Source organism: Coenobita brevimanus, chromosome 55 (genome assembly GCF_032717465.1).
Source record: "Coenobita brevimanus isolate Jiangsu-jjx chromosome 55, ASM3271746v2, whole genome shotgun sequence".
Taxonomy (NCBI): domain Eukaryota; kingdom Metazoa; phylum Arthropoda; class Malacostraca; order Decapoda; family Coenobitidae; genus Coenobita; species Coenobita brevimanus.
This window is the reverse complement of record NC_137008.1, coordinates 55,678,258-55,690,753: the sequence shown is the minus strand read 5'-3', so window position 1 is coordinate 55,690,753 and position 12,496 is coordinate 55,678,258. Positions and strand designations below refer to the sequence as shown.

Genomic DNA, 12,496 nt, shown 5'->3' with positions numbered 1-12,496 from the left:
CCTGAACCCATTTATTGAAGTTGGATATATTGTTAGAATGATGATGATGATGATTTAGCCTAAATAGTAAAAAAGTTATATCTCTCTTCCTATCTGTGTTCCTCCCTACACTATCTCCGTCCGATTTCGTTCATATCCATTCCTTTTTAAGCTACCTCAAAGTCAGTCCATTTATCTACGCTCCACTCCACACTTATCTCTATTCCCACACCACACTGCATCACATCCTTGAGTAGTTTCTTCCTGCCTCACCCTGTCTCCATTCCTCCTTCGCAGCCACTATATTATATTTTCTTCCATATACTCTCTTTATTAACTCTCATCATCACCCTAATCCTTCTTGGAATATCACACCTTCTCCCATCCACCTCCTCCCTCCTCTGCCCCCTTACCCCCAGCGTGCCTCCCTCCCAATATACCTCCTTATTATATATATGCTTTGCTCCTTACCCTACCCACCCATTCCCCTTCCCTATTTCCTCCCATAAAACCTCCTGTTTCCTCCATCTCTCCTCTTTCCTCCCCCTCACGCCTTTCCTTCCCTTTTCTCTTTTTTCGCCATTTATTTTACACCCACAGCTCTCATTATCCTCACTTCCAGCCTGTTTTCCTGTTCTTCACTCCTCTGTTGATTCTCTTTTAATTTCCTGCTGCTTTCTCATTCCCTTATCTAGCTATCATTTTCTCCCCTGTCCCTTCATTGCCTCTCTCTCTCGCCGACTCCTTCCCACCCTTTATCTTTTTTCTCTCTTCCTCTCTCTTACCCCGCATATTCCTGCTTACCCGCTCCTCCTGCCTCTTCAATTTTCTTTTCTCTTCTGCTCTCCCTGTTCTTCTCCCCCACATCGCCTGCCCCCATCCCTACCTCTCTTTTACTCCTACTTCTTCCTTCTCCCTCTCCCCCTTTCATCCCTCTCCCTACCACCTGACCCTTTCTAATTGTCTTATGTTGCATCCCTTCTTGCCCCTTCCCTTACCCATCTCCCATTTACCCTCTTCTTTCTCTCTCTTCTTCCTTCTCTCCCTTCTTTCTCCTCACCCTTCTTTCCCCTTCCCCTCTTTCCTTTTCCCACTCTCCTCCGCTCCCTTCATCGCTTCTCCCTCCATTACACTTCCTACCCCTCCCTGTTATCTTTACTATCCTTTTCTCGCACACATTCGTCAGATCTTTTACACAATTAGTTTTACCCCGGCAGATAACCTTGTCGTGGGTCAATAGGTCTTTTGTTGTCTTTATATCCTAGGTGCTTTTGTGAAACTCCTCTTATTCCCTCTCCCCTTGTTCCTCTCTCCTTCGCCCTCTTCTCCTCCTGCCTCTCTCTTCTCTCTTCATACCGCTCCACCCTCTCCTCTCACTCCCCTTTTCCTCTCTCTTCCCCTCTCCCTCAGCCTTACACCTCCCGACTCTTCCTCATTGCCTTATGGTTAAACTCCCTTGCCTACTCCTCCTCCTCCTCCTACACCTCTCTCCCTCCTCTCTACATGCCCCTTCCTTTCCTCTTTCCCTAACCCGCTCTCTCTCCTCATTCTCTCCACTAACTCATCCTCTCCTCTTCCCTCCACTACCTCACTCTCTCTATCGCCCCACTCCCTCACCCTCCCTTCCTCTTCATGTGCCTTACATCTTCTCCTCATACCCCTTTTCCTCTCCACCCTTTCCTTCCTCCCCTTCTTCTACACTTACCCCTCTCCTTCTCCTCATCTTCGTCTGTCTTACACCTCCCACCTCTTCCTCATTAACTTCTGTTTCATCTCCTCTTGTCCCTTCCCCTACCGTCCTCCTCTCCCTTTTCCCTTTCTGCCTCTCTTCCCCCTCTCTTCCTTTTCCTTCTCCCTCCCCTCCTTTCCCTCTCCCTCCCCCTCTTCTTCTCCCCCTCTCCCTTCCCCTTACGCCTCCCACCTCTTCCTCATTGCCTTCTGTTTCATCTCCCGGCCGGAATTAGGAGCGGCTGGGATCCTCTTACAGCGTATATTTTTACCAATAATCTTTTTGGCATCTTTTCATGGTGTCCCCATTTTTTTCCTCGCAGGCGCTGTGAGATATCAGGGAATGAAAAAAAAAATACAGGAGGAGAATTGATGTGCACTGTATGTATGTATGTATGTATGTTTATGGTCTGTATGTATGTACGTATATATGTATGTATAGTAGCCAGAGGAGAACATGGTATTCAGATGTCAGAGTATGAATTATTACTGTACAAAGGCAGAAGTATTAGAAATTAATGTGTTTGTATGTATGTATGTATGTTCTAGTTCAGGTAGGAATATTTCAATTTGGTGCTTACAGTATGATTCAGAGTGTCAGGCTAACGTGAATATATAAATGTAATTATTTGCTGTGTCGAACTGTGACGGAAGAGTGTGTAAAATATGTTTGTTAGAAAATGGCTGTACCCTTGGACGTAATGTTACACTGATGAACGTATGTACGAGGACCAGAATGTATTACATACAGTAGCTGATGGGTTTTTTCCATTTCATTACAATAACATTTTGCATATAATAGCTACAGAATATTTCATTAATACTAAATAGTGGCGATATGATTCTAATGGGAAAGGACATTTCGTAGTGAAGAAATTAATGTAGCCTTTTCTTGGCTACATAAAGTCACCCTAGGGTAGCAGGTGTAAAAAAAAAAAAAGAAAAAAATCATAGTGAAGAGGCTAAAACCGTAACCGATTGTAATTGTTTGCACACCATTGCATTGGAATATTGGTGATGGTTCCCTGCAGTATTGTTTTAACCCTTTCACTGCTAGGACACGTGTTTGTATTTCATCCTTGCAACAATAATAGGATTTTATTCAGCTTAAGAGGTACTTTACGAACTGGAGGGGGAAAATGTAATTAAAGTGGAGACAGAAGCATGCTTTACGCCTATATAACTGAACCACACACTTGTCGGAGAGCATTGGAAAAATAATCTCTGTGTATTCCACTACCTTTCTAAATTTTTTCTTTGACAATTATTTCTTGTTTCTAGGTGACCTACTGTATATCTGACTAATTTAGGAAATACGAAATCCATCATATACGCATGTTATCATATATATTGTCGAGGGTTAGGCTCGTAAACGACGCTGAGCAGAACATGTGCTGTGAAGGGGGTCCACTCTGCTTCATCTTGGACAGAATAATGGGTGGGGAAATGCAATAAAAACACATTATTTTTATAGAGACAAAAGCACAAGTCACAAAGTGGATGCAAAAAAAAAAAAGTGACTCAAAAGTACTATGAAATTAATGATATACGATTTGGGGGTCAGGTCCCAAAGGCGATTTTTCTTCATATAATGAGAGCGGGGGTGGAGTGGGACGAGGTGTTCTGGGAAACTCATTTAAAAAAAAAAAAAAGAGAGAACCAGGAGTTGGGAGAGTAGGGTAAGGGAGGGTGGGGAGGAGGGGAAATATATGTGGAAGGAGTCTTGGAAGGCATGAAAGGGAGACGGATAACGGATGATTCTGAGGAGGACAAGCATGAGTGAAGAAGCAGCAGTGTAAGATATGGGATGGCCGTACGTAGATTATTATTATTATTATTGTTGTTATTATTATTATTATTATTATTATTATTATTATTATTATTATTATTATTATTACTCCTACTGCTACTACTACTACTACTACTACTACTGTTATTGTTTTTTTACCTTTTTAGGCCAGATTATAGGGTATGAGGAGTGACAAGGAGCTTCGTAGGTGGTTCCAGTTTCGTTGCCTTGCTAATTATGTACATTGTCAAAAACACTAAGAGCTTGCCTGTATACCTTCCTTTTTTCGATGATCTGACTGGCCTTTTTTTCCCTGATTTTTTTCCCTTGTACGTTCGGTTGTAGTATTTTTTCCCTGCCTACCTTTCTTCCCACCATCTTCTTCCTTTAGCTGTATTGCTCTCCCCATTGCTTTCAGAATCTTTCTCCTCCATTTCTCCTCCCTTGCCTCATCTTCTCCTTATTCTATCCTTCCTTCCCCCCTTCAGCCTCCCGTCCTCCTCCAGTATCCTCTTCCTCTCCCCAGACTTCTCTTCCTCTCGCTTATTTATGTACATTTTCTAAATATGGTAGTTAGTAGGGAGCAAATGATAAGATGTAATGAGTGAGACAGAAAATAGGGACAGATTACTTCGACTCTCCTCTACCCTCCTCAGTCCTCTCCCTCAGACTCCCGCCTTCCTGCTTCCCGTCCTCTCCCTTCGACCCACCACCTACCTTATCCCCACAAGACTTCCCCTGGTCCCTTCTTCCCCTATCTGTCCTCTGACGCAACCCACACACAACCCCTCGACGCCATACCTCCTTCCATACCCTTAGTACGTTCCACCATATTTCTTTTTTGGATGCAGACCAGGGATGGATGTCATACATTTCTTAGAAACCATACATCTTGGTGACAAAGGAAAACCAGAGAGAGAGAGAGAGAGACTAAAGATATATTGCCATGGCTGCATCTCAATTATCACAGTAAATTATATCTTTGACCTTTTTAATTTATATTAACTTGAAATACTGAACCGTAACTTGGTATATACAGTAAACATTAAATCAGTGCTGACTCTGTAGCTTTTAATGGATTTTTCTTAGAGTATGATCGCTTAACGGTACGCGGAATGAAATATAAGTCATCGTACTGAAGGGATTACAGGAAATGTATTATAACTCCTTCACCATGAAAGATCTCTCGTCATTCGTGTAATAGTAGCAAGGATGAAATATTAACCCCTTCTGTCAGAGGAAGAATTGTGTATTGCCATCTCCAGACGACTCCTGACCAGAGGAGATGGGTACAGCTTTCATGAAACTCTTATCACCACGAGAGGCCTTTCCTAAATTGATTAAAATCGTCCGGTGATAACTTGATCAGAACGAAAAAAATGTGTCGTGGGGCTGAAGGATTAAAGTTGATGCTACAGCCAGACACACACTTCTACACCATCATCATTGTCATTATACCCCTTCACATGGCCTTGGTTTGGAGGCATACTGCAGATGGAAGTCATGGCGAATGTCATCTCATTATTATGTGTAATTTGATTAGCTAATGCAATTTACTTATTTTTGTAGAACACTGCTCCGATCCAGCACTAATATATGCAATGTAATGATTTAATATGGAGGTAACAAGGTCAGTAGACTGGTAGACCGAGAGACAGACAGACCGGGCTACATACATACAAACATACATAGACATACATACATACATACATACCTACATACATACATGCATACATAGAGAGAGAGAGAGAGATTTATACATAAAAAATGAATGTAATTCGCTAACTCTTTTAACAAATATCACAGGAAGGACAGTGAATTAGGGCGTCATGCACCTCCGTGAATTCTTTTAGGGTGAGATTCCATTTTTTATTTATTTATTTATTTATTTATTTTTTTATTCATTCATGACCATTTTTTCATGAGTATTTATTTATTATTTATTTACGTCTTTATTCTTTTATTATTGTCATCAACAGACGATGTTATTCATTTTAGGAGAGCCTCCAGGCAGTGAATGACTTTTAAAAATCTTCTGTCTAATTCCTACTCAATGAAGCGCCTCCTCAGCTAAATAAAATCGTCTGGAAGTAAAGAGAACGAAAAATGAAAGACGAGAATGAATTTGGAAGGCTGAGGCGAGGACATGACCTTGAACGTTGGGGCGGTGGAAGGTAAGACAGACAGACATGCTCGAAAAATGGAGGGAAAGAAGGAAACTAAAAATCTTGAAGGAGGGAATATTTTTCAACGCGTACGGTGGTTGGAGAGAGAGAGAGAGAGAGAGAGAGAGAGAGAGAGAGAGAGAGAAACAAGAATCCCCCAGCGAGGGCAGCTTCTCCAACTTTCTGCTCTTGCTTAAAAATAGAGCTGAAGTGTAAGATTAAAGCGAAGAGGAAGAAAATAAAGCTTTAGATTATGCAGACGTGAGAAAATGCGGTTTGAAGTGGGGTGAATTAATCTTGATAAGTGAGAAAATGGGCCATAGTGTGAAAATAAGATGAAATGTGAGATAGTAAAAAAAAAAAAAAAGAAAGAAAATGGAACTCGAGATCAAGCGCAAAGGAGAACCTAAGCTTAAGTTCAAGATTAGGCTAATGTGTGAGATTAAACTGAAGTGTAAGTCAGTTTGTGTGAGAAAAATGAGAGAGAGAGAGAGAGAGAGAGAGAGAGAGAGAGAGAGAGAGAGAGAGAGAGAGAGAGAGAGAGAGAGCGTAAAACATAAGCACAATATAGCACACAAAATCAGCTTTAAAAATGCGTAGGAGAATAAGAAAGGAAAAGGAGAAAGGAGAAACTGCAGACGAACCCCGCAGACTGAAAACTATAATCCCCGGACTCGTCCTTCGACAGTCTGCTATCGTCCAAGAAAAACCAAAACCTGTCAAACTTTTCCCTCCTCTGTGGCCGTCTAGCTCACTCGAGTTTCCCAGCAGCTGCTTCTTGGATCCTTTTGATATAGGGTAGACGGAGGAGGAGGAGGAGTAGGAAGAGGAGGAGGAGGAGGAAGAGGAGAGGAAAGAGAGAGGAGTCTTGTCCGAGGTTTATCTGATTATTGACAGTCTGATTCTTACGGTTACCCTGTCGAAGTTCTTGTTTTTTTAAGGGTCGTAAATAATTCTCTTTTTCCATTGCTGTCTAAACTCTCTCTCTCTCTCTCTCTCTCTCTCTCTCTCTCTCTCTCTCTCTCTCTCCTATCTATGTATGTATGTATCTATCTATCCATCTGTCTGTCCTATCAGTCTATGTGTCTATCTATCTGTGTCCTATCAGTCTGTGCATCTATCTATCTATCCTATCTATCTATCTCTATCTCTCCTATCTATCTATCTCTATCTATCCTATTTATCTATCTATCAATCTGTTGAACACACACACACACACACACAATGTGTGTGTGTGTGTGTGTGTGTGTGTGTGTGTGTGTACCAACAATACTGTTCTATAAAATAAAACAGGGTAATACATGTACAATGACAGTCATATACATACTTAGTTTAATCTGATGGAACCGAAGTAGTAATCTGGTCATGATTCATAAGTATGTCTCTGAATGTAACTTGTGTAATCTTTTGTCGGAAGAAGGTATCAGTTCATTAAAGTTTCTACGTCAGCTGCCTCTCAGATCCTTTTGATATATATAAGAAAGGCGAGAGGAGGAGCAGGAGGAGGATTGGAGGCCTTTATATTGACAGGGAGAATCGATGTACAAGAAAATCTGACAAAAATCTTGCCTTTTTTTTTTTTTTTTTTTTTTTCAAATTGGGATGAAAAGTAGCAGACATATTTACTGCCGGATTCCTAAGGTATTGCGACGGATTCATCTGTTGTCGATGTTATGTTCTTGGCTTAATTCCTCTTTTATTGTTCAAGGTTGCTACGTACTGTTGCTTTCTACTTACATTTAATATACAGACTTAAAAATTCAGATCCTCGTTTAAGATCCTGCACAGCTGCCTTTGGAATCTGTGTGCTGTAGGGGACAAGAGAGGAGGAGGAGAATTGTTGGAGGCCTTTTGTACTGACAGGCAGCATCGATGTTGAATTACGTCCTACGTAATTTTTTCTTGTATTTTTTATTTACACCCAGATTCTTTACTTGACGGTATCGGTGTGGTTTTCTTTAGGTTGGGGGAAGGTTTGTGTAAATTGGAAGTAACAAGCGACTGCGAACATGAGGGTAAGATCGCCCAATGAAAAAAAGAGACGAGCGGAGAGTGGTGAACAGAAGAGAAAAAGACTGACGAATGGAAAGAACCAGAATACTCAGCGATTGGAAGAGGAGGAGAAGTGTAGACTGGGAGAAAAGACGATTACGGACATGAAACTTTGATCAGCCACACAGAGAGAGAGAGAGACTAGAGGAAGATGGCAAACAAGCACAGGAAGAAGGGAACACTGGCGAACGAGAGGAAGAGGAGAAATGAGAGGTGATTGGAAGTGGTGGCAGGCGATATGTGGACGTGAAGTGAAATAGTTATGCAGATGAAGGCGAGAGAAAGTTTTTCGCCTGAAGTTGTTCATAATTTATGCCATGCAGATGAGGCTGAGTGTCAGAGGTGTCAAGATTTGCCCTTTTTTTTTTTTTTTTTTTTTTTTGAAGGGAGGGGGAGTTGTAACCGCTTAGAGAGGATGATGTGATAGAAATGGATAGATGCAGTGGTAGTTAATAGACACAGTGATTGATAGATAGATGAACAGAGGGTTAGGATGGTAGGCATGCATGTAGGTAGGTTGGTAGGTAGATTAGTAGGAAGACAGGTAGACAGACAGACAGAATAAAATAAGGAAGACGGGCATTGTGAGGAAGAGATTGTGAGATGACAGGAAGGAGAACTGGCTTACGAGTTAAATAGTTTCGATGATAAACTCTTTCCTTCCGTCTTAGAATCAGGAGAGGAAATGAAGGGAAACTGGTTATTCATCTCTGAGTGAAGACAATTGCTTTCACCCACACTATTATTTCCATTATTTACTTTGGGTTGTATCATTTTATAGATAGATAGATAGATAGGTAGGTAGGTAGGCAGGTAGGCAGGCAGGTAGGTAGATAGATAGATAGACAGACAGATTGATGGATAAGATTGATAGATAGATAAACACAGACATACGTTGACACAGGGAGATAGATAGATATACATACAGATAGACAGATGGGTAGATAGATAGATAGACGGATAGATGGGTAGATAGACACAGATAGATACACATGCAGGTGCAGATGTAGGTACTGTGATTGCCTCGATTAAATTCCACCTTTGATTGGACGTGTCTGAAATATAATAGCATTTTGGCATTCGTTAGTTCAGCATTCACAGCAAGGGCGAACTTTAAATCAGTCATGGTAACGGTGCTTCCTCTAATACTCCCTTCAGGTGTACGGGCCCGGGGCTAGGCTACCGTTGTTCAATACATATAAGGATAGGAGACTGACGTACGCCCCCGGTAGCATATATTTGATCGAAAAACCTCCTGTCACCCCTGGGAGATTCAAACCTGCGTGTAAGGCAAGATGTCACTCCTACTAGTGTACTAAATCACTGGAGCGCCATTCGTCTCAGCAGTTAAAAGCAATTATAGTTCTCGCTGGAATAACAACCACTGAAATAGATTAAAACTGAGAAGGGGGAAAGTGTATGCAAGTTCCTCATTGCTGACAGTAATTTATTCAAGGGTTGGCAGCCTTAAGGGAACCATACACGCTCAAGCCGGCTTGCCTGGTCGTGTGCACAAACCGACCTGCTGGCAGAAATGAGCGTGTGTGAGTTGCTTAACCCAAGGCAGTCATTTTGGTTGTGGCTGCCTGAACAGATGTAATTTAACTCTGGGGGATCTATTAAATTAGTAAAATGAACGCTTTTTATAGCCAGTCCAGTTGGAAAAGTCCCGCTACGTTGAATAACTACATCTGAAGACAACAAGGATAGAATAAAAATGTCCACCTTGGGCTGAAGTGGTGAAGCTGCATGTCACATTCCGCAACGCATTCAGTAGCGGGACACAAGCAAAATACTGGTTTCTCTCAGCACGTGCTTCTTGGATTGAAGCGCACCATGGCCTACGCGCGACGGTTGGAATCCCGGAGGTGGCCAGGTTTTTTTTTTTTCTATCATGTGAGATGTACCAGAGACATAGGTCGGTCTCCTGTCTTTACATGTTCTGGACTACGGAAGCCTCAAGCCCTTACGCCCCGCAGGACGCAAAATGGGCCTGGCAGTTGCCTTGTTAAACAAATGACGATCAGAAATGGGGCACTGGTGTACACTTTGGCGAACTGTATTTCAGCCCTTCCACAACAGTAACATCTTAACATTTTATTCTGTCACCTGAAGATGTTATTCACCATCAAGGAAGCTCGTATAGTGAAGGGTTGGTACTGTACAGTTATATAATGCCATGGTTTGATATTAGGCAAGTTTTAATAACATCATTCACTAATCGTTTAGGAAGGTGGTATTCAGATGGTTAGAACTGCGTTATGAAAGTGCGCTAGTTCGATCTTAGGCTGCGGGAGGGAACAGTAGGCTATGATTATTTGAACTGCACAGTACTGGCGCGTCCACACGTGTGCTTAAACAAGGGTTGGCAACATGTAAGCAACACGGTAACGAACACGCTGCCAACACGTTGGGAGCAGCAGCGTCCAGATTATGTTGGCAACATCATGATGAAGTCTCAGCTGCCTCGTATGGACACACCGTTCCCATCACCTTTGCTACCAGTGTTCGAAACTGCACTGAAACATGTTTGCATACAACTGTCCAACTACTGCTGCAAACATGATCCCGAACATGTTGCCAGCTGTGTTGCCAACATATGTTCAAGCACTCAGCTGATATTCCACAGAACCCACCGACGTGCCATAAAAATTGCTCCTCAACTACTATTTTACACCAATCATGAAGGAGACAACCGTAACATGAACGGGATGGGTATTAGCCCTGAAGTGGTGATATGAGAAAGTGTGTGGCACGTAGGTGGACTGCTGGGCCTTAGGGAACAGACTGCCAGTGTTATGCCTAGGGTTAGATACATAAAGCAAAATCACATTGCTAAATATATGTTAAAATTATGGTATATATTGCGACATATTTTAAGCTCTAATAAAATATGTTGCATTAGTTTTGTGTATTTTATAAAACTCCACTTTTTCAGTTTTGTTCCATGTTTTTTTATTATTTGGCTGAGTCATTTGCTTTGGCGTATTATGCTTTGTAGCGTTGAAATGCCTAGTTGTTTCGTCCCAGGAGTAATTTCCGCTGTGTCGGAAATAGTTTCGTCTGAAATGTTTTACGAGTATTCTGGAACTGTTTAGACTAAATTAATTTAATATGATATAATGAGCCTAGTTCTCCCCTACCTTAGCATATATCCATCGCTTTACACACACACACACACACACACACACACACACACACACACACACACACACACACACACACACACACACGTTTATGTAAATGTATTATAAGCTATTTTTTTATACTTCGTACCTTAAAGTGCACCTCCCTCTGTTTTCCCGTTACAATTGCTGGTAGTTTATCTGTATACAATATGTTTTGTGAGAGGAACAGTGTATGTAGACTCGTTGCGTTAGGTATGTTAAATATAATTTATTAACTTGGTAGTTTCCACGTATTTTTCTTTACTCATGTACCGACGGAAAATAAATAAATCTTCCTTTTTTTTTATTTTTAGACAAATAGTTACGGCATTATGATATTAACACAAGAATATGTTAAAAAAAAAAAGACAAAAAAGCTTAGGATGGGATGAGTTTATTTGTTTCATTGTGGTCCGGTGTAATTTAGTAATCATAATGTGAGCCAATTTACAATAATAATAATAATGTGGTTTCAAAGGTGTGGAAGGGTGAGGTTTAACACTGTGGAACTTGGTGGTGTGTGTGGTTGTATGTGAGCTGTAACAGTGTGAAGTGTAGGTAGGAATTAGGTTTAGAAGTATGAAGTATGATAGTTTGTGTGTGTGTGTGTGTGTGTGTGTGTGTGTGTGTGAGAGAAAGAGAGAGAGAGAGAGAGAGAGAGAGAGAGAAAGAGATGGGGGGAGGGGGGAATGGCTGTGCAAGGTTGTGTATGTTTTTGTATGTATGTGTGTGCGTGCGTGTTGGGTGTGTTTTGGGTGCAAGAGAGAGAGAGAGAGAGCAGTCAAGATGTAATATCAAGAATAATTAATATGGCTTTATGTTTGGATGAAACAGTTCTCTCTCTCTCTCTCTCTCTCTCTCTCTCTCTCTCTCTCTCTCTTTTACTTTTAATATTCTCTGTGTCGAGTGTAATTAATATATGAACATTAATATTCTCCCACACAAAATGGAGGGAAATTTCGTGGTAAAAGAGAAGAGCAAACAGAACCCAAACCCACGTATTCCCTTTGTGGCGTAAAAAGCAAATGAAAGGAGAGAGAGAGAGAGAGAGAGAGAGAGAGAATGATGTATAAATGTATGATTCGAGTAACATACACGTCTCCTGAACATTTTGCAAGGGTACATTTAACACCCTTGTCTCATGAACTGACACGGATTGTTATCTGTTTGTGCTATGTGATGTTACCAGAGCAGTATGGCATATAATTATACTTGTGCACTATGTTATGGGTCGTTACCAGTGCAGTATGGTATTATGATGTTACCTGTGCTCTATTATGTAATGCTACTAATGCAGAATGGTATAGGATGTTACTTGTGCACTATGTTACACGATGTTACTCGTGCTTTATGTGATGTTATCTGTGCAGTATTTTATGTTATGATATGTTATGTGATGTTAATTATGCAGTATATTATGTGATGGTGCCCCGCACAGCCTTTTATGAGATGCTCTTTGTGTCAAATATTACAGTACTGTATATAATTTGTAGTATATCGAATGATGTTACGTACGCAGTACGATGAATTTCAAGAGTCTAATGCCAAACCTGATCGATAGTAACCACCGCATAATACTAAAGAGCTTTTCTGTATTTTCCCATTTATTGAAAGTA

General features: G+C 41.2%; 1 protein-coding gene across 1 annotated transcript in view; it reads left to right on the top strand.

Annotated features, from left to right (window-relative positions):
• The window catches only part of LOC145401395 (calpain-9-like), a 226,372-nt gene that overhangs the window by 128,816 nt on the left and 85,060 nt on the right, over positions 1-12,496 (top strand). The gene's annotated exons all lie outside the window — the stretch shown is intronic.